We start from the raw sequence: 27,103 nt of genomic DNA on the forward strand, positions 1-27,103 counted from the left end.
GAGACTGACCATATACACAGTCAGGAACTGACCATGGCAGTAACTAGGAGTATAGCCTGAGACTGACCATATACACAGTCAGGAACAGACCATGGCAGTAACTAAGAATAGAGCCTGAGACTGACCATATACACAGTCAGGAACAGACCATGGCAGTAACTAAGAATAGAGCCTGAGACTGACCATATACACAGTCAGGAACTTACCATACCAGTAAATAAGAATAGAGCCTGAGACTGACCATATACACAGTCAGGAACTGACCATGGCAGTAACTAGGAGTATAGCCTGAGACTGACCATATACACAGTCAGGAACTGACCATGACAGTAACTAAGAATAGAGCCTGAGACTGACCATATACACAGTCAGGAACTGACCATGGCAGTAACTAGGAGTATAGCCTGAGACTGACCATATACACAGTCAGGAACTGACCATGACAGTAACTAAGAATAGAGCCTGAGACTGACCATATACACAGTCAGGAACTGACCATGACAGTAACTAAGAATATAGCCTGAGACTGACCATATACACAGTCAGGAACTGACCATGACAGTAACTAAGAAAATAGCCTGAGACTGACCATATACACAGTCAGGAACTGACCATGGCAGTAACTAGGAGTATAGCGTGAGACTGACTATATACACAGTCAGGAACTGACCATGGCAGTAACTAAGAATATAGCCTGAGACTGACCATATACACAGTCAGGAAGTGACCATGGCAGTAACTAAGAATATAGCCTGAGACTGACCATATACACAGTCAGGAACTGACCATGGCAGTAACTAAGAATATAGCCTAAGACTGACCATATACACAGTCAGGAACTGACCACTACAGTAACTAACAATATAGCCTGAGACTGACCATATCCACAGTCAGGAACTGACCATGGCAGTAACTAGGAGTATAGCGTGAGACTGACTATATACACAGTCAGGAACTGACCATGGCAGTAACTAAGAATATAGCCTGAGACTGACCATATACACAGTCAGGAACTGACCATGGCAGTAACTAAGAATATAGCCTGAGACTGACCATATACACAGTCAGGAACAGACCATGACAGTAACTAAGAATATAGCCTGAGACTGACCATATACACAGTCAGGATCTGACCATGGCAGTAACTAGGAGTATAGCGTGAGACTGACCATATACACAGTCAGGAACTGACCATGACAGTAACTAAGAATATAGCCTGAGACTGACCATATACACAGTCAGGAACTGACCATGACAGTAACTAAGAATATAGCCTGAGACTGACCATATACACAGTCAGGAACTGACCATGGCAGTAACTAGGAGTATAGCGTGAGACTGACCATATACACAGTCAGGAACTGACCATACCAGTAACTAAGAATATAGCCTGAGACTGACCATATACACAGTCAGGAACTGACCATGACAGTAACTTAGAATATAGCCTGAGACTGACCATATACACAGTCAGGAACTTATCATGGCAGTAACTAAGAATATAGGCTGAGACTGACCATATACACAGTCAGGAACTGACCATGGCAGTAACTAAGAATATAGCCCTAGACTGACCATATACACAGTCAGGAACTGACCATGACAGTAACTAAGAATATAGCCTAAGACTGACCATATACACAGTCAGGAACTGACCATTACAGTAACTAACAATATAGCGTGAGACTGACCATATACACAGTCAGGAACTGACCATGACAGTAACTAAGAATAAAGCCTGAGACTGACCATATACACAGTCAGGAACTGACCATGGCAGTAACTAATAATATAGCCTGAGACTGACCATATACACAGTCAGGAACTGACCATGGCAGTAACTAAGAATATAGCCTGAAACTGACCATATACACAGTCAGGAACTGACCATGGCAGTAACTAAGAATATAGCCTGAGACTGACCATATACACAGTCAGGAACTGACCATGGCAGTAACTAAGAATATAGCCTGAGACTGACCATATACAAAGTCAGGAACAGACCATGGCAGTAACTAAGAATAGAGCCTGAGACTGACCATATACACAGTCAGGAACTTACCATACCAGTAAATAAGAATATAGCCTGAGACTGACCATATACACAGTCAGGAACTTACCATGGCAGTAACTAAGAATAGAGCCTGAGACTGACCATATACACAGTCAGGAACTGACCATGACAGTAACTAAGAATAGAGCCTGAGACTGACCATATACACAGTCAGGAACTGACCATGGCAGTAACTAAGAATAGAGCCTGAGACTGACCATATACACAGTCAGGAACTGACCATGACAGTAACTAAGAATATAGCCTGAGACTGACCATATACACAGTCAGGAACTGACCATGGCAGTAACTAGGAGTATAGCCTGAGACTGACCATATACACAGTCAGGAACTGACCATGACAGTAACTAAGAATAGAGCCTGAGACTGACCATATACACAGTCAGGAACTGACCATGACAGTAACTAAGAATATAGCCTGAGACTGACCATATACACAGTCAGGAACTGACCATGGCAGTAACTAGGAGTATAGCGTGAGACTGACTATATACACAGTCAGGAACTGACCATGGCAGTAACTAAGAATATAGCCTGAGACTGACCATATACACAGTCAGGAACTGACCATGGCAGTAACTAAGAATATAGCCTAAGACTGACCATATACACAGTCAGGAACTGACCACTACAGTAACTAACAATATAGCCTGAGACTGACCATATCCACAGTCAGGAACTGACCATGACAGTAATTAAGAATATAGCCTAAGACTGACCATATACACAGTCAGGAACTGACCATTACAGTAACTAACAATATAGCGTGAGACTGACCATATACACAGTCAGGAACTGACCATGACAGTAACTAAGAATAAAGCCTGAGACTGACCATATACACAGTCAGGAACTGACCATGGCAGTAACTAATAATATAGCCTGAGACTGACCATATACACAGTCAGGAACTGACCATGGCAGTAACTAAGAATATAGCCTGAGACTGACCATATACACAGTCAGGAACTGACCATGGCAGTAACTAATAATATAGCCTGAGACTGACCATATACACAGTCAGGAACTGACCATGGCAGTAACTAATAATATAGCCTGAGACTGACCATATACACAGTCAGGAACATACCATACCAGTAACTAAGAATATAGCCTGAGACTGACCATATACACAGTCAGGAACATACCATGACAGTAACTAGGAGTATAGCCTGAGACTGACCATATACACAGTCAGGAACTGACCATTACAGTAACTAAGAATATAGCCTGAGACTGACCATATACACAGTCAGGAACTGACCATGACAGTAACTAAGAATATAGCCTGAGACTGACCATATACACAGTCAGGAACTGACCATGGCAGTAACTAGGAGTATAGCGTGAGACTGACCATATACACAGTCAGGAACTGACCATACCAGTAACTAAGAATATAGCCTGAGACTGACCATATACACAGTCAGGAACTGACCATGACAGTAACTTAGAATATAGCCTGAGACTGACCATATACACAGTCAGGAACTTATCATGGCAGTAACTAAGAATATAGGCTGAGACTGACCATATACACAGTCAGGAACTGACCATGGCAGTAACTAAGAATATAGCCCTAGACTGACCATATACACAGTCAGGAACTGACCATGGCAGTAACTAAGAATATAGCCCTAGACTGACCATATACACAGTCAGGAACTGACCATGGCAGTAACTAATAATATAGCGTGAGACTGACCATATACACAGTCAGGAACTGACCATGACAGTAACTAAGAATATAGCCTGAGACTGACCATATACACAGTCAGGAACTGACCATGACAGTAACTAAGAATATAGCCTGAGACTGACCATATACACAGTCAGGAACTGACCATGACAGTAACTAAGAATATAGCCTGAGACTGACCATATACACAGTCAGGAACTGACCATGGCAGTAACTAGGAGTATAGCCTGAGACTGACCATATACACAGTCAGGAACTTACCATGGCAGTAACTAATAATATAGCGTGAGACTGACCATATACACAGTCAGGAACTGACCATGACAGTAACTAAGAATATAGCCTGAGACTGACCATATACACAGTCAGGAACTGACCATGACAGTAACTAAGAATATAGCCTGAGACTGACCATATACACAGTCAGGAACTGACCATGGCAGTAACTAAGAATATAGCCCTAGACTGACCATATACATAGTCAAGAACTGACCATGGCAGTAACTAATAATATAGCCTGAGACTGACCATATACACAGTCAGGAACTGACCATGACAGTAACTAAGAATATAGCCTGAGACTGACTATATACACAGTCAGCAACATACCATGACAGTAACTAAGAATATAGCCTGAGACTGACCATATACACAGTCAGGAACTAACCATGGCAGTAACTAGGAGTATAGCCTGAGACTGACCATATACACAGTCAGGAACTTACCATGGCAGTAACTAATAATATAGCGTGAGACTGACCATATACACAGTCAGGCACTGACCATGACAGTAACTAAGAATATAGCCTGAGACTGACCATATACACAGTCAGGCATTGACCATGTCAGTAACTAAGAATATAGCCTGAGACTGACCATATACACAGTCAGGAACTGACCATGGCAGTAACTAAGAATATAGCCCTAGACTGACCATATACATAGTCAAGAACTGACCATGGCAGTAACTAATAATATAGCCTGAGACTGACCATATACACAGTCAGGAACTGACCATGACAGTAACTAAGAATATAGCCTGAGACTGACTATATACACAGTCAGGAACTGACCATGACAGTAACTAAGAATATAGCCTGAGACTGACCATATACACAGTCAGGAACTGACCATGGCAGTAACTAATAATATAGCATGAGACTGACTATATACACAGTCAGGAACATACCATGACAGTAACTAAGAATATAGCCTGAGACTGACCATATACACAGTCAGGAACTAACCATGGCAGTAACTAGGAGTATAGCGTGAGACTGACTATATACACAGTCAGTAACTGACCATGACAGTAACTAAGAATATAGCCTGCGACTGACCATATACACAGTGAGGAACTGACCATGGCAGTAACTAGGAGTATAGTGTGAGACTTACCATATACACCGTCAGGAACTGACCATGACAGTAACTAAGAATATAGCCTTAGACTGACCATATACACAGTCAGGAACTGACCATGGCAGTAACTAGGAGTATAGCGTGAGACTGACTATATACACAGTCAGGAACTGACCATGGCAGTAACTAGGAGTATAGCGTGAGACTGACTATATACACAGTCAGGAACTGACCATGGCAGTAACTAAGAATATAGCCTGAGACTGACCATATACACAGTCAGGAACTGACCATGGCAGTAACTAGGAGTATAGCGTGAGACTGACTATATACACAGTCAGGAACTGACAATGACAGTAACTAAGAATATAGCCTGAGACTGACCATATACACAGTCAGGAACTTACCATGGCAGTAACTAGGAGTATAGTGTGAGACTTACCATATACACCGTCAGGAACTGACCATGACAGTAACTAAGAATATAGCCTTAGACTGACTATATACACAGTCAGGAACTGACCATGGCAGTAACTAAGAATATAGCCTGAGACTGACCATATACACAGTCAGGAACTGACCATGGCAGTAACTAGGAGTATAGCGTGAGACTGACTATATACACAGTCAGGAACTGACAATGACAGTAACTAAGAATATAGCCTGAGACTGACCATATGCACAATAAGGAACTGACCGTGGCGGTAGTTAGGAGTATAGCTGCGTTTTGGTTGATTTTGGGCAGATCAGGTGATTCTTTAAATTCCCGAACGCCAAGCTAAATGTAGCCGCATCATAAACAAAATGCACAATAGACGAACATGTTCGCTTTAATTTGCAATTCTGAAATTGATGGGAAAAAAAGATTGATGGCTGGGGGACAGTCACAATGATTTCATTTACGGATCATGTGAGAAGTGACCAGTAGAGCAGAAAAAGGAGAGGCAGTGAAACAATCTATATTTGTATAATATGAATTTAATAAATATTAATTTATATAAGTAGATTTCTTACTCATGAAACAATACCAAACACACTGGAAAACAAACCCACAGAGAGTCATAGTGTATTGACCACCAGCATACACACCAGATGCTTGTAAAATGCATTCACAGGAAAACAGAATAAAAAGGTATATCAACTCCTTTTCGCATGCGCAATGTAGCATCCAGATAGAAGATCACCACAAACGCTGATCGCAGCACGTTTCATGTACTAAAGGTAGTGTAAATATCGACTTACGATTTGACGAAAATGTTCTGCAATAGCATCGATGATGAAAAATAACTACACTCAAATCAGCTTTTGTGCTTGTAAAAAAAAAAGCTATTATCCAATTAGAAGCCGGCACAAAATGTGTCGAATGATTTTATAAAAAATAAAAATTTGACAAAAGAATATACACTAGCGATCAAAGAGAAAGATTTCTGAACCGTAAGAGGATGACATTTCAATTATTTATATAGCGGCAACATATCCCATAATGCTGTACAATAGGTGAAACAAGACAAACAATTCAAACAAAACAGTTCTGACATGCAGGAACAACAGACGATGGGCCCTGCCCAAATGAGCTTGCAATCTAAAACATTTTGTTTAGGTGTTTTCCGTGATCAATGTCACATGTTCTTTAGTGTTTTTTAAATTCAATGCATTGTTCTTTAAACCCTATATTATCTTTAGAAGGAGGGAAATGAAAGTCATTATAATTTTTCAGGTCACATTATTCGTTGATTGAGGACAGTCACCTAACAAGAAGAAACTTGTCCCTTTCAAAACTTCCTTCATTTATTTTTATATGCAATAAGCAGTGATATATTGCTTGCCAGTGATTTGCAGTTTTTTTAGCTTTATATTAAAATCAACATCATGAGTTCACATGTACAGTCTTTGTGAAAGGGATGTTAAACAGACCTGCTGTCATTGAAAATATTGTCATATGGACTCGTACCATCAGAAACTAAAAGATTAAATGCTATGTGATATATCTGTGTATATTTTTTTTTTATTTAAGCTATATCGAAACATAGGAACTCATATATGTAAAACCATATATTTAATTTATTTATTTTTATTTTGAATACCAGTTAAAAATCACAGTTAAAGGTATAACACCACCTCTGACAGCGTCATTTGCTAGCCAAGAATAAGAGTTCCATGCTGGCTAATGTCGATTCTTTACAAATTTCGATCCACAGATGCTCTCAGCCAATCAATGAGCAGCAGGATCGGCAGACGCTGGATGCAGTGAATTGGCCTCTAAAGAAGAGCTAAAGCCCGGGGACCCATGTAAGAGGGCAAAGCGTTATAATTTGGTGGTCCCCTTTAGCGGGGTAGTGAGCCAGGGTACTCCTTCCATCATAACCACTACAGTGGGCTGCAGTAACCCTTTCATATCCGTATGAAATAGAGTCACAATGTCATTATCATAGCGAAATATAAAACATAGAAAATAAAACAATCCATAGTTTTTCCCAATAGACAAGAAAGACTACTTGCCCAAATATTGGAGGATGTTTTATACACGCTGGATATCTGCTCCCATTTCTGCTATAGGTGGTGGTTGTCATTGCTTTTGAGTATGTAAATCTCACTAAATGATTCATATTCCTTGCTTGGCTTTTTTTTTGTTGATAGATTTCTTGTTTTTTGTATCACAATAAGGTATTATGACATATCTCTATGTATGATTTTCTGTGCTCGGATTTTGCTATTTATTATGATAATGACATTGTTACTTGTGGTATCCTATGGATAGTAAGTGTGATTTTTAATATGTATTGGTTTTGGTTCCATCAAAATACTTTACACATTTATAAGCCATCTTAATTAATATAACAAGTCCTAGTATCATAGTGACTCCATTTAGGGGGGCAGTCAGAAAAGCTGCTCTCTGTAGATTCCTTCCCACAAGAACCCAGAGTAAAACGCCCCCATATTGTAACTATGTGTCCACATTCTGTATTCCTCAGCATGCAGAACGGTCATGTGACGGGAGGTACCTGTCACATGGTTTTCATATAACCTAATACAAGATGGCCGCATACCATGCCAACATCATGTGAGACTAAAGACGAACAATAGATCAACATGTCTGCTTTAGGACAACTGGTGGACAAGGTGTCCGGAATAATGGAGACCCAAACTTACGACGCATAAGCCCAAATCTGACAAATTAATATATAAAATGAAATACCATTACGTATTCGATGATGGCTGTGCTTAATGAAATACATCAGAGGAAACAAAAAGGATATCTGACTGGGTAATCATGGTCTATACTTCTAAATAAGATTTGGGGCTTCAAAAAAGCTCAGAGTGAAAATAAGCTTCAAGGCTTGTGAATCGGAGAACAGAATAATGAAATATATAAACAAGTTCTTGAAAAGTCAATGGGGTCCTGGTTCAGAAGGTATTTAAAGGGATAGGGAGAGATGCCATCAATTTCCAAATAGTGCAGCCAAACTCGCAATTAAGCATGGGTGCCAATAAAGCATCACTTAGAGTGATACTCAGATAATACATAACGGGACTGGAATCCATGCAAGATAATGGCAGTTTACTGCATCAGCATTAATAATAGACAATGTCTGTGGATGCATACAGAAACACGTTCATGGCCACAAGAGAGTCTTCCAATTGGTAATATTGGTTATTGGCTGGCTGAGAATATTGAGAGTTGTAGCATTACTGGTTAATGGAATGAAAATAACTAGTATGGAATAAATAGCACGGACTATGATCCAGAAGGACCAGTGACCACAAACCAGCCACGGACTGCAGGTTTGACATTTTCAGACCAGAACTGGCTCCATGCTGGTGGGACCGAAAAGTCGAAACTGCAGTCATCGGCCGGTTTCTGGTCACTGGTCCTTCTGGATCACAACCCATGCTATGACTTAAAAAAAGCTGTGTTTAAAACGGCATCCATTGCTAAGGGTACTTGCAGGAATACAGTATCCAAAACACGATACCTGAGTGGACTCATTTACATGTCAAGCTGGGAACTCTGGGATAGCAGTGAAAACATGATTCCTTGAGTTTCTGGGCGCAAGGAGAACCCCCTCAAAGTGCAGGTGATGCATAACAGTTATTCATAATATATATAACAGCTGATGATTTTGTGAGTTAAGGAATGGCTCAAATAGCTGTATATGTAACTGAATTATGGATTGTTTAACTAATTTTATGATCAAAGTATGGGTTACTTAGGTAATCTCACAATCCAAACATGTGTCACTTAGCTAATTCTATGATTGAAGAATGGGTCGGTGAGCTATTTTTTCTCCAAATTAAGATTAAGCTACCAAACGAGTGCACTATATATCAGTTGGACCCCTGTCAAAAAAGAAGAAAGGTTACTGTAATAAAAAATGCTTAAATGATCAATTACTTTATTGGTCTTGAGACAAAGATGGGGATCAGCTGCTTATCTTTGAGTAATGAGGTTTTAATTATTAGAGATGATGCAGTATCACCTTTTAATATCTAACAGTATGCTTAAAATATGTAAAAATAATTAAAATATAAAAACACAAATGGTCACATACTCGGGTTACGGATATTTGGAAGGAATCTGTTGGCATGTTTGGAAATTCATATTATCGAAATGCCAGCAGGATGGAACATTTATCCATGCTGTGCTGTGTGCGGGAGGTGGAAAGGGGGCACGCCATTTACAGGGCCTCTGTCCAAAATTAGTATCTCATACAGGCCAGAATCAGGGCTGGAGCAGAGTTCAATTTGTCTAGATTCATTGTGCTGTGTGCCCTTTGATCCTGCAGTGCAATGCTCAGTGAAACAAATAACATGAACAGAATATACTTTGTAGGTAGTGAAGGGGTTAATGTTCAGTTTTTTTTTTTTTTTAAATGATCTACAAACTCTAAACTATAGTCAGACAGCCTCCACCAGGCGCGACAAGCACTCATGGAAGAGCCGAAACATTGCTATTGCATTTTGTTCCTGAATGAGAGGCTGCCTTTTTGAAGACACCACTAGGTGTGCCTGGATTCTTGTTAAACATGCCGTGGTATTTTGGGGATCTGCCCCCCCCTAGCTGGGGCACCCTGGTGGTGATACCGGAGAAACTGACGGAAGCCAAGCACAGAGAGATGGACACAGGTTTCTTCAGGAAGGAAGAGATTCTTTATTGGATCACCGATCGGGACTCAGAGGGACTAGCGTCACCAAAATACAGCAAAGTCTGAGTACTGAATACATAGAGTACATTCCTTATATAGCACTGTAGCTCCTCCCACAATTAACTACACCCACACATACCCTTAACCTATTTAATAAATAGAGTCTAAACTCATCCATCCGGTCTAACCACGTGGCTCATCTGATACAAAGGAGAGGGACGCGTAATTCCAGTTCTTACATTCCTGCACCTGGTCAGTACAGTGATAACAGTATCTTAGCTACGTGTAATTAACTAACTGATACTACAAACACATATACATACATATGCCTTGTGGCAATCTTAGCCTGCTAAACTTGTATTTTACTGGAATTACATCACATTCCCCCCTTTGATGCCTCTGATATTTCACAATTACTTGAGGCATCACTTAACCTTGGTTTGCATATACCTCAGGTTACCATGAACCAGACCAGACTTATCTTATGATGTGAATCTTTTAACACTCATCTTCCTGCATTGGTTCTCCTTGATCTAGAGCCTTATACTTATATATCGCCATTATCTGTGCAGCAGCCTTCCTCTCTGCTATACTTCCTATCAGGCTTTGCACAGACCTAACTACTAAGGGTATAAGACACGGTAGGAGTAGACACAACAGTAAAATCAGTAGGACTCCACCTACCACTGCCTTAAGCCCTCCAAACCACTCATACCAGCTACCAAACCAACTACTTGGATTGTACCCTTTCCATACCTGAGTAGGCACATGCACTAGTTTAACCATATGGCTAGTAAGCTCAGCTATTGCTTGCCCTTCGTCATCTATTTGAAGACAGCAATTGCTCAGGTTAAACTTCCCACATACACCTCCCTCTACTGCCAAAAGGTAATCCAAGGCTAATCTATTTTGGTACACTGCTGTCCTCATCCTGGTATTATGCTTCGCTAGAAGATTGAGTGCTTGTGAGGTCTCATTAGTAATAATCTCAACCACCGCCTGTAATCTTATAATACGGTTGAGCATATAAATTGGGGTTCTATAACCAAAGGTACCATCTTCTGCCCACGTGGCTGGCCCATAATAATCTATGATACGCTGGGGAGGCCATTCATTATCTTCCCAGGTACCTATCTCTAGGGGTCCCCTTTTCTTCCTATGATTCACATCATACACTTTAACACCTAAAGTCTCACCTGTTTCAATCGGTAACAAGAAGAAGGATGGTTTGAACATACCCAACACACATGCCCCTTCCCAGTCCTGTGGCAACTCCGAATAGGCTTTCTTACCACAGATCCAGTACAAATTTGCTGGGGCTCTCCAGGTAGATGTGATGGATAAATCAAACCACACATCCTTTAAACTGGCATATCTAGCAAACGGGTTAGATGGTTCTGAGACATTTGAAGCCGACCACCAAGTTGTATTTTTAGTATCATCATCATAAGCTTTTTGCCCTAGACAAGTTAATTCTCCTACAGAAGTATTATACATTATTCCTTTCCTTGCTATGCAAACATAACCTATGATGGAGGTCTTTAATCTCCACTCAGATTTACCTCTAACACTCAAATGATAATCGGCTTGTGTAGATATTAGTTGGTCAACTGCCTCAGAACCGGACATTACCTCCTTTGCTTCCCAAGGCCATTGGTCTCCCATGTTAGTACCTCCACACACATAGCAGTTGGTAACATTAAGACTACCGGCAATACTTTCAGCTAGGTCAATGAACAGGTTTTTAGCGTTATGGGGGATCTTATTATCTATACTCATCTCTTCATAAAAGGAATGGTATACTTGATGAGTCTGGGAGGATACCGTATCAGTCTCTATTCCTATAAACAATAATGTCCCAGGATCTAAACCCGTCCCGTATATCTGAAACCCAAATAAATTTCCATACTTATCTAGGAACTTGTCGGGGTTATTAATAAGTATATGGACTGGGTTGCATTCCATAGACTTACAATAAGGGCTAGTCGGCAACTTAGTCACTATCATGTCTTTATCTACTGTCTGTCCCCAAGTCGCCCACCCCACACAAGACCAATATGGACAAAAGTTATAGTCTTTATTTGGGCATCTAGGACTCACATATTTATTTTTACTACTGGGACAAATATATTTATCATTAGACCCATACGTCCTCTCCCATCTAAGATCCCCACATACATTCCACGGTTTTCTACCACTTGATATCGCCTTACATGCATCAAATAGCAGAACACCCGAAGAATGTACGGATTCTAACACCGTCTTATTAATTAGGGTCCCCTGAGGATCTCCATTCCTGAGAGTCAACCAAATTGTACGAGGTTGATACTCTGGACTGAAGCACTTAGGTTCTCCTACTCCTAAATGGCACACACTATAGTCTATATTTAGGTATCTACATCTTGATACCTCTCCTTTACATTCGTATTGTGAATGCCAAATTAGGGTTTGGGAAATATGGTTACCTGTTCTCGTAGTCTTAATGCATACCTCACAGCTAGGAGTGTCGGTACCTCTACCTTCCTGAATATAAAAACACATATAAATAAACACAATCAAAAGCACATCTTTCGCCGTCATCCTCAGTCTTCGTCCGTGCGATGGAACCTCAGCTTCCAGGATGTGAGGGCTGCAGGGAATGGAGTTCTGCTCGTCTTCACAGGTGTCCCTTCGAGACTTTCCTGGCTTATACACTATGTGTTGGTAAGCGGACAGGCTTTATTATGGCCTTCTCACTCACACCTGTAACAATAAAATTTGTAATCCACAATAATTCCTCGTTACTCCGACTGAGTAGTGCGTTTCAACCGGATCTTGCAGGGATTCTCTGGATCTGCTGTAATTTGCCAAGAATCGACTGCTGCTGGTTTAACCCTGGAGTGATGTATCCACGGAGTTACTTCGGCTACTTTTATCGCTGTAGGGGTAGACAAAAGAACAACATAAGGACCTCTCCACTTGGGCCCTAACGGTACATTATTCCACTCTTTAATCCACACTTGGTCTCCTGGATGATAACTATGAACAGGGGGATAAATATTCACAGGTAATCTATCTTGTACCCATTTCTGTACCTCCTCCATAGTCTTACCCAACTCTACAACCTGCTGCCGGGTAATTCCTTCTCCCAACTGACTCAAGTCCCCCCTTAAGTTACCAAGTACGGGAGGTGGTCGCCCATACATGATTTCAAAAGGAGAGAGGCCCATCCTTCTGGTAGGGGTACTGCGGATTCGCAATAAAGCTATGGGTAAGAGAACGTTCCACTTAAGTTGGGTTTCCTGACACATTTTAGCCAACTGGTTCTTTATAGTTCTATTCATTCTCTCTACCTTACCAGAACTCTGGGGTCTATATGCAGTATGAAGCCTCCACTTTATACCAAGCATATGAGTCAGTTGTTGTAGGCACTGGTGAACAAAAGCTGGACCATTGTCCGATCCTATAGAACAGGGTAGTCCATATCGGGGTATTATTTCTCGTAGCAGGAATCTTACAACTTCTCCTGCTTTCTCTGTACGAGTAGGACATGCTTCTACCCAGCCTGAATAGGTGCACACAATTACCAACAGGTAACGATGTCCACCCGATTTAGGCATTACTGTAAAGTCTATTTGTAGATCGGACATGGGGAGTCCCCCCATAAACTGGACTCCTGGTGGCTTTACTGGTCCTTGTCTTGCATTATTCTTAGCACACGTTACACATCTGCGTACAATGGCCTGAGTCAAGTTGGACAATCTTGGTATGTAGAAATGTTTCCTGAGAGATTCTTCAGTACTGTCTCTCCCAGAATGTGTCCCGTTGTGATAATTTTGGACAATTTCTACCGCTAGTGATGCTGGTATGACTATTCTTCCATCTTCTAGCTGATACCACTTGTTCTCCAAATACTTTCCCGGTTCAGTCTTTAACCACTCCTCTTCTTGAGCTGTATAAACTGGAGTCCATTGGGACAGTGGAGTTGGTATAAGAGCAGCTATATGCCCCACATACTCCTGTCTTCCTGATTCAGCAGCACGCTTAGCTGCACTATCTGCCATCCGATTTCCCTTGGTTACATCACCATCTCCTCTCAGATGCGCTCGACAATGTATGATACCGACTTCTTTCGGCTCCCACACTGCTTCCAATAGTTGTAGGATTTCAGCTGCGTACTTGATTTCTTTGCCTTCTGAATTCAGTAGTCCTCTTTCTTTATACAAAGCTCCGTGGGCATGAGTGGTTAAAAACGCATACTTAGAGTCCGTATAGATATTTACTCTTAAACCTTCAGCCAATTGTAACGCTCGTGTTAGTGCTATTAATTCTGCCTTTTGTGCTGATGTTCCTTTCGCCAGTGGCCGAGCTTCTATCACCTTGTCTATTGTTGTCACTGCATATCCTGCATAGCGGATCCCTTCTTTCACATAACTACTGCCGTCGGTGTAATATTGAACATCGGGGTTCTGGATGGGAAAATCACGAAGATCTGGTCTACTTGAAAATACTTCATCCATTACTTCCAAACAATCATGTTGACTTTCAGTAGGTTGCGGCAAAAGGGTAGCTGGATTTAAGGTGTTTACAGTCTCTAAATGCACTCTTGGGTTTTCACACAACATTGCTTGATACTTGGTCATACGGCTGTTACTAAACCAATGATTTCCTTTGTAATCCAACAACGTCTGTACTGCATGTGGGACTCGTACATAAAGTTCTTGACCCAGAGTGAGTTTATCGGCTTCAGCTACTAGCAGGGCGGCTGCAGCTACGGCTCTTAGACAAGGTGGAAGTCCGCTGGCCACTGCATCCAGTTGCTTAGACATGTAGGCAACAGGTCTTTGCCATGATCCCAAGTACTGTGTCAATACTCCCACAGCCATTCTTCTTTGCTCGTGTACATATAAGTAGAATGGTCGTGTGTGATCAGGTAGACCTAATGCTGGGGCACTCATCAAAGCCTTCTTCACATCTTCAAATGCCGTTTGCTGTTCTTGGGTCCATAAGAAGGGGTCGTGCTCTGTACCTTTGATGGCTGCGTACAGAGGTTTTGCCAGTATCGCATAGCTGGGAATCCATATCCTACAGAAGCCTGCTGCCCCCAAGAATTCTCGCACTTGTCTTCTATTCTTGGGTATTGGTATTTGGCAGACAGCTTCTTTTCTCTCTGGCCCCATAATCCTTTGACCTTCAGAGATATGGAATCCCAGATACTTGACAGTTGGCAAACACAACTGAGCCTTCTTCCTGGACACCTTGTATCCTGCCTTCCAGAGAATATGTAGTAGATCGTGCGTTGCTTGCTGACATTTTTCTTTTGTAACTGCTGCTATCAACAAGTCATCTACATATTGTAACAATACACATTCTCCTGGGATAGACTCGAAATCCAGTAGATCTTGACTTAGAGCTGAACCAAATAGGGTAGGTGAATTTTTAAACCCTTGGGGCAGTCTTGTCCAAGTCATTTGGCGTTTTGAGCCCGTTACAGCGTTCTCCCATTGGAAAGCGAAAATACATTGGCTTTCTGCGGCAATTCGGAGGCAAAAGAAGGCATCTTTGAGATCTAAGACTGTGAAGTAAGTAGCCCCGCCCGGAATTAAAGCAAGCAGGTTATATGGATTGGGTACAACTGGATGTATGCTAACAACCGCATCATTGACTGCTCTTAAGTCCTGTACAGGTCGATACTCATCTGTACCGGGCTTTTGAACAGGCAGCAATGGGGTGTTCCAGGGGGAAGTACAGAATTTTAGGATACCATACCGTATGAACTTATCCAGATAGGATTGGATGTTCTTCTTAGCCTTCTGCGGAATGTGATATTGTCTTAGGCTCACTGGATAAACCCCATGTTTCAGTTCAATTTTTATTGGTGGAATATTGCGGGCCAGTCCTGGTGGGTTGTTCTCTGCCCAAACTCCTGGTATGTTAAACAATGTCTCATCACTCCTAGGGTTTTGGCTAGTCAACACTGTATAAAGTCGCCACTCTTCTTCCTTTGGTACGGATAAAGTCATAATACCTGAAGGTCCATTAAACTTTAAGGATGTTGTTCCATTTGGTAGGAACGTAATCTGCGCTTGTAATTTTGATAGCATATCACGTCCCAGCAATTGGACTGGACATTCAGGCATATAAAGGAATTGGTGTTTTACTACGTGGCCTCCCAATGTACAGAGTCGACTTTTAAGAACCGGTTTTTCAGCACTTCTTCCAGTTGCTCCTATCACAGTAATAGTCCTTCCAGATGGAGGAGCAACTAGATTAGTCACCACTGAATGTTCAGCACCAGTGTCGATCATGAACGCACTCCTTTTCCCCCCTATTGATACATCGACCATAGGCTCCGCTCGACCAAGGGGGATGGAGCCCGGTCGGTATCAATAGTCCTCCATGACAGTGTCAGCCAATCCTACAAAGTCCCTACCTTCTCTATCGCGGGACCTTTGCGCTGCTGGAATATACCTGTCTTCCCTAACACTTCCTCTGTTCCCATTACTCCCTCTATAACCATTACTCCCTCCGGGGCCTCCTCTACCTCTCGCTCTACCTCTAAAGTTTCCGTAGCCTGCCCTGGGTTGGTCTCTCTCGTACTGCTCTCTTTGCGGACATTCGTTCCTCCAATGCCCTTCTTCCTTGCAATACGCGCATTGATCCCTACTCAAAGGCTCCCTACTCCATCTATTATTGCCTCTATCTGGGCCCCGTTTATCTACGCCTGCGATCGCTACCGCTAGCATATCAGCCTTTTTACGCATCTTGCGCTCTTCCTCTTTCTTACTTTCTGTATCCCTGTTCATATAGACCTTATTTGCTACCTCCATTAGTTGGGTGATGGACATACCTGCAAACCCTTCTAACTTTTGTAGCTTGCGCTTAATATCTCCGTATGCTTGGCTGACAAAGGCGGAGTTAACCATTCGGGAATTGTCTGCGTCTTCCGGATTAAAGGGGGTATACAAGCGGTACGCCTCCAATAATCGGTCATAAAAGACACTGGGCGCTTCATCGCTTTTCTGGATCACCTCAACTGTCTTCGACATGTTAATGGCTTTCTTTCCTCCGGCTTTCATGCCAGCAATTATAGCGTCTCTATAGGCTCTGAGTTGAACCATATCAGCACCATTTACGTTCCAATCGGGATCGGTGTTGGGATAGTGTGTCGCGGCCCATGCTGCTGGATTGGCTTGGTTCAAAGCACGGGCTCTATCCTCTAATGCTTTAATGGCTGCTTGATTTATTCTTGTCCTTTCCTCATTGTTAAATAAAGTCATTAGTAACTGCTGGCAATCAGCCCATGTCGGATTATGCGTCTGTACTATTGAGGTGAACAGATCAGTCATAGCTTGTGGTTTCTCAGTATACGAGGAATTATGGGTCTTCCAGTTTAAAAGATCGGTTGTGGTAAATGGGACATATACGAAGACTGGGTCAGCGTGTGCCATTTGACCTGCGGCATCGATATAAGCTGACCCGGGATTCAGACGAAGAGGCATCTGATAGTGCTTTAATTGTTGGGCACCAGTCAACTGTCGGGTTTGGATGGGGCTACGTAGAGAGGCGTCAGTCATGGGTTCCGGTCGGGGAGAGATAGGGTATGGGGATGTGGGAGGTCGGTTTTGGGAAAAGGTCGTAAATAAAACACTTCGAGCCGAGCTAGATGAAGCTTGACCGGAAGTCTGAAGTGGCGCCAAATCAGGATATTCGTTTCTAATGGGGGTGGATTCTGGTTCCGGAAGGGGAGATTTAGTACGAGGGGGGGTGGATCCTGTACTGGAGGAGGAAGCGGAAGTGGATGAGGGTAATGAGGGGAGGGGTGCAGGACTTCCTGCGTTTGCGTCACTTCTTCTTAACGGAAAGTAAGGGGGCGGCAAAGGGATCTCGGACTCAGGGGGCGTGTCCAAAATGGGCCTAACACCAGTCCTAGTGGACGAGCAAGTCCTAGCTACCATGAGGCGACACTGCTCCTCGTGGCATGTCTGGAGCCATTTTGGCGAGTCATTTACGGCCTGTCTCCAACAGTCAATATAAGGAAACCGGCCGTAAAGTTCAGGCCTACCCGATACAGCCACGTGTAAGCGCTGTACCAGAGTTGGATCCAAACTGCCACGTGGCGGCCATGCCGCAACCAAAGTAGGCCACTCCCTAGTACACAAAGTGACCAAACGTACAGGAGACATCTTTACCCCAAAATCACAAACTTTGAATCCCTTTTTAAAATTCTTAACCATACATCCTAAGGGATCCGGAATCGTTGACTGCGACGCACCCATACTTAACAATGGAACGTCGTCGACAACGAATACTATACACGCGTACTATTCAACAGTCACACCCGTTTCCTCTGGCAACAGCACCACGTGGTACGGTTACCAAGTGAAACGTACACAATAACAATAAACACTCAGGGAATTCCCGTACACACACAGCTGTTACACCAGTCACTATATAATCAATATTATGCCCTTTGGCGTAACTATACAGTCACCCACGCTATAATTCTCTATATACGAATTACCCGTCTATAACACACCCCAGTAACATCGTCTTTTACAAATAGCGGTTACAGTACGGTTAGCATAGGTCAAAGCACAAGTTAAGGTCACAATACAATTATTAGTGGTTATGGTGTTAAACATGCAATGGACGACAATGATTAGTACTTATTATATAATGTCAGTAAATATACAGGGTTATGGTACCGTGCACTATAATACAGCAACACACTATTAACACTCTCGCTAGACGGCTGAGCTCGCGCTATCTAACAAGATATACACTTTACTAAAACAATCGTTAACACATTTACAATTCCCAACTAAACTATTGGCCAGTACCTTGAATGGACTACCTAAAACTATATACACCCGTTTTGGTTAGCCACACTGCCCAATCACCACATATATAGCGAGCTAGAGAACCGAATTTACACAGGCGCCTCTTAGTCGCACTATCAAAAGTCTAGTGGGTTCCAAATTTACACGCCTTCCCACTTAGCCCAGATAGGATGAGAACTAGCGAACCGAATTTACACAGGCGCCGCTTAGTCTCCCGGTCCCTCCGACCTAGCGAACGTAATATACACCCTAGAACGCTAGTCTAGACAAGACACCGGTGTCCGGCTAGGGCTATTTACACCAGGACCCCGCCTGACTAACCAAATCAAACGGTCTGACTAAAGAGCGTTCGATCGAGCGGTGCGCCTTCGCTCCTTCCCTCCGACAGAGGGGGCAGATACACAGATTCAAAACCCCTTTGGGCCTACCGCACAATCGGTATACCCCTAGTGGGTCCTGCCGTCTAAAACAGCAGTTGTCTTACCTCCTCGTTCCTGAACCTGAGTTCACACTCATCGACGGGGACACCCCAGCACTTCTCACGTAGAGGCCGATGATCTCCTGGACAACAGACCAGTGGCGCCGAGACGAAGGGAGGTCCACGCAGAAGTTCAGGGGTGCAGCCGTAGAGAACGTGGGCAAAGATAGACCGTCTCACGCCTCTGCCTCTCAGCTACCGTTGAACGATGAGCTTCCCGGCCAATGCACCAAATGATACCGGAGAAACTGACGGAAGCCAAGCACAGAGAGATGGACACAGGTTTCTTCAGGAAGGAAGAGATTCTTTATTGGATCACCGATCGGGACTCAGAGGGACTAGCGTCACCAAAATACAGCAAAGTCTGAGTACTGAATACATAGAGTACATTCCTTATATAGCACTGTAGCTCCTCCCACAATTAACTACACCCACACATACCCTTAACCTATTTAATAAATAGAGTCTAAACTCATCCATCCGGTCTAACCACGTGGCTCATCTGATACAAAGGAGAGGGACGCGTAATTCCAGTTCTTACATTCCTGCACCTGGTCAGTACAGTGATAACAGTATCTTAGCTACGTGTAATTAACTAACTGATACTACAAACACATATACATACATATGCCTTGTGGCAATCTTAGCCTGCTAAACTTGTATTTTACTGGAATTACATCACAGTGGGATTGCTCTCTTGTAGCGTATGCATTATACTCTTTCTGTTAGAAGCCATTTGTCACCAATTCCCATCTGGATCACCATGTATAGTAAACCAAGTAAAGAAACGCCATTTCAATAAAGTACTAAATATATAAAATGATCAATAGGGGCCTAAAGGGACATTGTAAACGCAGCGTCATGTACTTTTAGATTAATGATTGTTTGGGCAGGGCCCTAGTTACCTACTGTTCCTCTTTGTCAGATGTGTTTTGCGCGAATTGTCTTGTTTTACCTATTGTACAGTGCTGTAGAATATGTTAGCGCTATATAAATAATTGTAATAGTTATTATAAAAAAAAGAATGTGTTGGTTTTGGTGCAACAAGCTTGTCCCTACATCCCCGGCATTGTAAATAATATCTCTTCTGTGCAATTTACCCCTAAGAACACTTTTAGACAGCCAATAGAGGAAGTTTACAGAATTGGCGTTAGTCGTCCTCCCAGGCCGGGCATGAAGACGTACAACGTTTCCTATTGAGATGTATTGGTATACATACACCACTAGGAGAAGCACTGATTGACAGAGTGAGGTACATGCGCAGAAGCCCCCCATTGCTACTCTGCGCAATCTTCTCCATCATAAGTATGATCTCAGCGAGGGGCGGATAGGTGGCCACAGCAAGGGAATAAAGGTAATTAAAATGTCTGTATTTTCATCTCAGAGGGGGCCCATAAATCTAAACCACTAGGTAGAAATTCCAATGCTAGAAACACATGTTTGTATTTATACTGTTAGAATTCCCCCTTAATAACTGATTGAGTGTCAGTCATAGTTTTAGAACTCGGGCTGGGGGAGTAATAATTACAGTTTATCATCAGCTGAACATTTACACTTTATCAATCCTTGTCTTAACCCTTTCAGTCACAAGGAAATGGAATACATTCCCCTCTCGTGTTCTAAATGGAATACTTCATGGATTACTAGAGATTAAAAACTAAAATGATTAGATTAAATGCCCCTTAAGGACACAGCTTCTAAAATAAAAGGGAATCATGACGGAATATATCCGTCATGTGTCCTTAAGGGGTTTTAATGGTTCTCTTTGCACAAACTCTTTAAAGGGACACTATAGGCATCCAAACCTATAGACTTTATTTTATGAAAGTGGTCTAGGTGCAATGTCCCTGTCTCCTTAGTCCTGCAATGTAAAACATTGCAGTTTTTGAGAAACTACTAGGTTTACATTGCAGTACTAAGACCAGGCAGCCACTTATGGGAGTTTACCGGACCTTAGGTTGCCTAAACTGTGCTGGAGGTCCTCAATGCTCTGCATGGGGACTTACAGCATCAGTAAAATCCACATAGGAAAGCATTGAGGCAATAATTCCCTATGGGGTGGGCCTAATGCTCTTGCGGGAGACATTGGAAGAGGCAGAGTGCCGACCCAGCACTGAGTAAATAACGTTTTTTTGCAATGCTGGAGGGGGGAAGGGGAGGGCGAGGGAGGAGGGCCCAGAGGGCACTATAGTGAAAGTAATACAACTTCATATTCCTTACACTGTATAATCCCTTTAACTAGTGGCAGTGAAAGGGTTACAAATATGTCAAACAATCTCGAAAACTGGACATTTTCAGAGAAAACATAATGCTCATCATGGGAATTAAATCACAAATGTTTCTAGCTCTCCCCCAGGGAACTAGAAGCAACACAGAATAACTCAAATAGAAGTCTTGCTTTCCAGTGGAAGAATTTTCTGAAAGCATTTGATTAATCTATAAAGCACCAACATAGTCCACATCGCTGAACAACAGCTAAACAAATAACTCAGCGCACAGTAAAAGCTGCTACTCAATTTGAACAACAATTATGCAATTTTAACAAAAGTCCCGTATTTTGCTTGATCTAATTAATGTCAAATCACTGTGTATTCAGTGATTTGATTTAGTAGACCATTTTTAATTTTTATTTAACATAATTCTAAATATTATCGGAAACTATAGATAAAACGACCTGCAGAGGTCACGCAAACGAATCAGCTCCTTGCATTTATTTTGCTTCAAGCAGGAATAACATATAACATTCAGCAATACCATATGTACAATCTGAGCCCCTGCCTTAGGATATATGCCCTGCGGATGGTGGTCTGTAAATGGTACCCAGGCACAATAATTGCATAATGTAAGGGTACCATAACAACAAAACTATTACTCAGTTTGTGTAAAATCCATTCCTCCCATTATGCCTTTAAGTGACTCCTTTTAAAGCCTGTCTTAGGATGTATAGCCCCCTCTGCCTGGGTATCTGCTTACATAGAGACTCCAGCATGTTCTAAGCAGTGACTGGATTTGCAGATAAACTGACGGAATTCTGGATAAAGTGGAGCAATCAGCAACAACATTCCGTAGGTTTCCATGGAGACTGCTGCAGGCTAATAATGTTGTCCCAGAATCTCTCTCCATATATATCCCAATTATTCCTGGGCTGTCTGTACGCACAGTCACTTCCCACAGCTCACTCCGTTTTAAGCTCTAGTTTACAAACTGTGAATTATCTCTTTCTTAACACGTTATCACCTTCCTTGTAACTTTCCCAGTGTTAGGGAAGAGGTGAACTATTTTAACCCCTTAAGGACCAATGTCGGTCTGTGCAGTCAACAAATGGATCGTATCGAAAAGAATCATGTTGCAAAATAAATTGTGATGTTGGCATAAAGATTACATTGGCCTTTAAGGAGTTAAATCAGAGTATAACTGTTGAAAGGTCTGATGGTGTCCTGGTACTTCAGGAGTTCAGGTCATTCACTAACAATATCCTACAAGAGTCCTGGTGACAGATACAAAGTACATATGCTCTGCTTACGTTAACGCTATATCTATAATGCAGTTTAACAATTCAAGTTAACTATGTAACTGCCAGAGTACGTCATAACAAACCTGTAGCTTTGACTTAAACATTTATGAAACATTAAATCGTACCGCACAACGCATCATTAAATAGGTGGCGTGCGCTATGAATGGAAGACGGGGTGATGATCTCTTTACCTTATCTGCAGTAGAAGATGAGTTGACTCTTGATTTGTTTAAGAAATAATTTTGAAAGATTCTTGAATTCATTCATCACTATTCCTTGCTGATCCTATGCAGGGAGCGTCTCTGGAAACTTTGCTTCTTTGAACAGGAACTAAGACATTTTAAAGGAAATATCCTGACATCCTTATATGGGACTCTGCCTGTTTTAATTTATGTTAACCGCAGGATGTGAGCCCGCCGCCAGGTCTTAGTGCTAGTGGTGTTAGAGGGAAGGTATTATTAGTGCATTAGGAATGCACCATGTTCATGTCAATCTCAGTCTGTGAGCGATTATAATATAGTGTGCATCTGGGATTCTTTTTATATAACAGACATTTAAGTTATTGCTGTAACTTGCATGCAGTTTAGATTATTATTGTCTTATGCAGCGTGTTTCGGGCACAATGTCTGTGCTGTCACAGTGAAAAGTCCATTGTGGCCGAGCACTCATTTTTGCTCAAAACGTCCATGTCTTTTCCATGAAAACTGCTCCACGTGAGTAAATATTAATACTGGGATGAGTACCTCCTTATTGCCATTCATGATGTGAATGATAGTTCCTGCCTCCCTGCTGTCTAGCAGATGTGCACTGATGGGAAAACATCATGAAACCACACAGAGATCACATTTTACAAGAGCTTGCAGGACGATCGTGCGTCTGTGATATACACAACTTTTATGTCCTTTTTGCTACTGTGAAAAGTGCTTTGAGGCACCCTTTAGCCTTGTGTACGGCGTAAAAAACTTGTTTTAGTTAGTCAGAATTGTATCCACCGTAAAAGATTCAGGAAAACACAAACCAAAATGGTGTGAAAATGGACCAGTTCACGGCAAAATATAGATAATGTAAATATTATGTATGTATTTAACAGAACACCGATAGGAGCCTATTACACACCATTTGCATCACAGATCAAGTGAGACGAGAAAGAAGAGGAGCAGTATCACATCTGTCTATATTTTAATATACTTGAATTAAATATATTTTATATAAGTACGCATTTTTTCACTGCTCCTTTTTTCTCTCTTTTGGTCCCTTCTCACGTGATCTGTGCGTAAAAGTAACATTTAGCGACTGTCCGCTAGACATCAGTCATCTTTTTTTCCCATCAATCATCAATTTTTTGGTGTATCATGGGCAGAACTCTGAATCACAAATCAAATGAACGTGCTTGTCCATTGCGTCCAAGTCGTTTGTTTCGTAATTAGTCTACACGGCGGTTTGTAAATCAGACATGCGGAGGATTATCCGACTGGTCCAAACTCCAACAAATTGAAATTTCTGTAATATTTCTGCATGAGAAGCTAAAAAATAGAAAGTGGTTTTAAAGGGACCAGGGCTAGCACAGGGGGCCCAGGAGGTGGCCGGCTGGCCACCTTAGAGCTCCCCCAAGGCAGTGGAGTTGCTGGGGGGCAAGAAGGAGCCACAGCCACCCCCCCCCCCCCCAATGAGATGCCATCCTGAGCCACCAGTTCCTGTGCACTAGGTGAGTGGCTCCTCAGTCTTTCCCTAGCACAGCTTTGTGTTTTCTTTTTCTTGGTGCCAAACAGCTACTTGAAATATGCTGCCCGGCACCGAGTGTCAGCCTGCTACATGCTTTGAACATAGAAACATAGAAACATAGAATGTGACGGCAGACAAGAACCATTCGGCCCATCTAGTCTGCCCAATTTTCTAAATACTTTCATTAGTCCCTGGCCTTATCTTATAGTTGGGATAGCCTTATGCCTATCCCACGCATGCTTAAAGTCCACTCGCTGGGGTTGTATGGCTGGTCATTCCAGTGAGCTGCTGCGGCACTCCTCTGAGGGAGCTCTTATCCATAACAGCTTTGCCTGTACAGCTCCCTTGCACGCCCTGTAGAGGTGCCGGGAGCGGAATGTGATGTAATTCCAACCCAGGCACCATCTCAGGCATCTCAGGCACCATCTCAAAGAGCAAGAGGGGGCTGTACTCAGAGGAGTGCAACTGCAGCCCAGGTTGTGGATCGCTCCAGTTCTCCTATAAGCAAGGAGTGGGTGGCTCAAAAAATATCTGTGGGTGTGTGAGATTGTGTCTGTGGTTTGTCTCAGTGTTTTTGAGTGTGTTTTATTATGTATGTCTGTGCTCACAATACTTCCCCCAATCCCCCAACTAAAGCCCTAATCCCCCACAATACTTCCTCTAACCCCTAAAATTGCCCCTTTCCCCCACACCAATGCACTAATCTCTTACAAAGCTGCCCCTATCCCACCACACTAAAGCCCCAATGCCCACAATAGTGTTCCTATCCCCCTTTCCCTACTAAAGCTCCAGTCCCCCACAATACTGCCTTTGTCACCCACACTAAAGAATCAATACCCCACAATATGACCCCTGTCCCAATCACAATAAAGCCCCATACCCCACAGTATTACCCCTCACTAAATCCCCTATCCCACACAATACCTCTCCTATTCCACACATTAAAGCACCTTTTAACGTGCCCTACAATGCAGCCATTATCCCCACACACTACAGCCACTATCGCACCCACAATACATACCATATATCCCCCCTCCAATATATTTATCCTGCTTGGTCAGTGAGTGTGTTTCAAATCAGTGAGATTGTGTGTCTGTCATTGTGAGTGTGTGCCAGTGTGTCTGTCAGTAAGTGTGTATATGTGCGTCTGGCATTGACTTTTTTCAAATCAATGAGAGTGTGTGTCTGTCATTGAGAGTGTGTCTGTCATTTAGAGTGTGTCTGTCAGTGAGTAAGTGTGTGTCAGTAAGAGTGTCTGTAAGTGTGTATGTGTGTGTCTGTCAGTGCGTGTTTTAAATCAGTGACATTGTGTGTCTGTCACTGATTGTGTCTGTCAGTGAGTGTGTCTGTCAATAAGTCTACTGAGACTGCTCTTATTAAAGTCACTAACAACCTAATCACAGCTAAATCCAAAGGGCACTACTTCATACTAATTCTTCTTGACCTCTCTGCTGCCTTTGACACTGTTGACCATGTTCTCCTTCTCCAAACTCTTCAATCACTCAGTCTCTGTGACACTGTCCTCTCTTGGTTTTCCTCCTATCTCTCCCAATTCTCATTCAGTGTCTTCTTTTCTAATGATACCTCCTCCCTTTGTCCTGTCTCTGTTGGAGTCCCCTGAAGACTCTGTACTTGAACCCCTTCTATTTTCTCTTTATACTGCCTCTCTTGGCAAACGTATTACCTCATTTGGATTCCACTACCACCTGTACGCTGATGACACTCGGATATACCTCTCCTGGTGTTAAAATAGTTGCATGAAAACAGTCAAAATACCCCAAATTTAATACCTTAGGTTCTCTTCTTTTAAAAAATATATACATGTGAAGGGTTATTCAGGGATTCCTGACAGATATCAGAGTTACAATGTTCATAAAAAAAAATGGTTTGGAAATAGCAAAGTGCTACTTGTACATATTGTCCTGCAACTTCCCCCCCCCCCCCCCCCCCAAAAAAAAAGCGAAGAACATGTTAACATTGTGTATTTCTAAACTCAGGACAAAATTTAGAAACTATTTAGCATGGGTGTTTTTGGCAGTTGTAGATGCATAACAGATTTTGGGGGTCAAAGTTAAAAAAAGTGTGTTCTTTTATTTTTTTTCATCATATTTTATATATTTTTTATTGTAAATTATATGATATGATGAAAATAATGATATCTTTAGAAAGACCATTTAATGGCGAAAAAAACAGTATATTATATGTGTGGGTACAGTAAATGAGTAAGAGGAAAATTACAGCTAAACACAAACATCGCAGAAATGTAAAAACAGCCCTGGTCCTTAACG

At 42.2% G+C, this 27,103-nt stretch overlaps 1 protein-coding gene across 2 annotated transcripts in view; it reads right to left on the minus strand.

The window, feature by feature from the left end:
• Positions 1–27,103, minus strand: part of LRRC32 (leucine rich repeat containing 32) — an 83,064-nt gene that overhangs the window by 28,722 nt on the left and 27,239 nt on the right. The window contains exon 1 of one of the 2 annotated variants that reach the window (XM_063444993.1): positions 23,285–23,488. The exons of the other annotated variant lie outside the window; for it this stretch is intronic. The gene's annotated coding sequence lies outside the window, so the exon portion shown is untranslated. Of the gene's footprint in view, positions 1–23,284; positions 23,489–27,103 lie in introns of those variants that run through there. 2 annotated transcript variants of the gene reach the window in all.

This window comes from Pelobates fuscus, chromosome 1 (genome assembly GCF_036172605.1).
Source record: "Pelobates fuscus isolate aPelFus1 chromosome 1, aPelFus1.pri, whole genome shotgun sequence".
NCBI lineage: Eukaryota > Metazoa > Chordata > Amphibia > Anura > Pelobatidae > Pelobates > Pelobates fuscus.